The sequence below is a fragment of the Antrostomus carolinensis genome, unplaced genomic scaffold, assembly GCF_000700745.2.
Source record: "Antrostomus carolinensis isolate BGI_N321 unplaced genomic scaffold, ASM70074v2 scaffold12296, whole genome shotgun sequence".
NCBI lineage: Eukaryota > Metazoa > Chordata > Aves > Caprimulgiformes > Caprimulgidae > Antrostomus > Antrostomus carolinensis.
Genome location: NW_010319925.1, coordinates 6,059 through 8,253, shown reverse-complemented (window position 1 = coordinate 8,253; position 2,195 = coordinate 6,059).

The window sequence follows — 2,195 nt, the reverse complement described above, 5'->3', positions numbered from 1 at the left end:
AGGTGCATGACTGCCTAAGGGCATTTTTTTATGCACAAAACACAACAGCCTTCACAGAGAGAAGACCTCTAGGATGAAAACTGGAATGTAAGAAAATAGTGCCAAAATGTGTAGCGAGGCGTTCAGAGTTGTAGGCGCTGTCTGATTTAACCCTTCCTGGCCAATGTTCATTCACTTGCCTTTAGCTTCCTTGCCAGGTGCTTGCCTGAGCCCAGCTCATCATTATGTTGAGGAAAACAAAAGGAAGGGTGGATGCTTATCTTGCTCCAGTGCAATGCTGGAGCAACTTGTATGAAGCCACTGATCACCCTGGACTAAATTACCACCCTAGAGAGGGAAAGTGTACCCGTGAGCTATGGCTGAGAAGCAAAACACTGCTGCCAGTGACACCAGCACGGATCCTGAGTGACTTCAAGAGGCTCCCAGAGGATGATGTGGGGAAGGCAATGGCCACAGCAGTGACCAGGCGCTGGCAGCAGTGTGGCAGCAACAACTGCTCTTTTAAAACACCCCGTCAGATTAGGACACAGCACCTGTCAAAGAGAATCGAGCACCATGTGCTTTTAACTTGGTCACCTTGCTGAAGGTTTTGGGGGCTACATTTTCTGCCAGTGCAGGTGAGGATGGAGCTGCTGGAGTGAATTGATCTCTCTGCCCTGGCAGAAGCATGATGCAGGGCAGTGGCCAGCTCTCCACCCACCGCACAGCCGCAGAGAAGAGCCGACTCTGGAAGGTGCAGCACCTCTAAGCTTTTGTCCTTGAAGTGTTAAAAAAATGAACCTAGCCCTACTGTAAATATTTCCTTGTATAAAGCACTTTACTACCTGCCACTTCACGGTGCAGGAAGTCTAATTGTGTTGGGGAAAGAAGAGGTTGAAGGTGACACATGAAAAAAATTTCCTGAAACAGAAGCACTCCTGAAGACCCCTCCAGTTGGATGGCATTAATGGTATAAAGGGAACGGCCAGCCTGGCAGTGGCCACTCAGAGTATCCAAGGATACAATCTGAAAGATAAAGTATTTGCACTGAAGTCCCAGCTTCAGACCAGCACTTGGACCCCATGGGCAGGACTCCAGCGAGACGTCGCAAGTAGCCTGAGAAGAAGAAGAGACTTGAGACAAGAAATGCAATTGCCAGAGGAGAAAAACTCTGTCTGCAGGAAAAAGAGTGGATGCAGAGAACGGAAAGGACTCGCATTCGCATATCACAACCCAGCAATTCATGGTGGGCCTGGAGTTTATTTTATTTTTATGTTAGTATTTAAAACTGAACATTTTATTTGTTTTCTTCTGTGTTATTGTTTGCAATATATACGGCCATTATACTTCCCCATTAATAGCAGTATGGAATATAGTACAGTTTACTGCAGTTTTCAGCGCTAAAATATATCTTTGTTGTAAAGCATCTTTAAACCACATTGCATAAAGTGTATTTTGTTCATGAGTGTGGAGGGAAAGAAAAGGAAGACATACAACACCAGAAAAGTCATGAGTCTACCAATCTGCTTTACGTATGTATTTTTCTTTCAAGGTCCTGTGGACTCACACAAAAAAAAAGGATACTATTTTGGTAATTTGTTTTTATATCTCATGTATGTAATAAAAATAATATGTTCTAAACATCTTCATCTCCTGTGACTGCTTACACCACTGGCAATTCAGTCTTCGTGCCTGCACTAGAGAGCACAGCGAAGATGGAGCTTGGTAGGGAGAAGCTGCCATGAGGGATATTTTCCTCTCTGGGGGATAATATTCACCATGTGGTAAAAAGCCAAGTAGCATGGATGGGTCACAGAAATCCTATTTCACCTCTATTTTGGGAAGGTTTATAAGCTCTTCTCGTAAGGGGAACTGTACCTAAATATTTTCAAAGCTGGCCAGATCCTTGCATCCACACAGGCCTGATGGCTGAGCTGCAGAGGAGCTACCCGTAAAAAGCAAGCCAAGGATGGTGAAAATCAGGCTCACTCCCTACGTTTGAAACATTTGAAACCATGAAGGGAGGAAAAAAAGGCTGTGGGAAACAAGCACTGTGGCAAAAGGTCTATAAAAACACCGCAGAGTGAAGTCAAGCATCAGAAATGAGCAGCCAGGGGGTCGAGGCGTGACCCGCAGCGTGGGCAGCAGCTCCTTGGCGGGCGGTTAATCAGTGACTGCCAGGGCACCACACTGCGGCAGCACCCATCTCCCTGGCA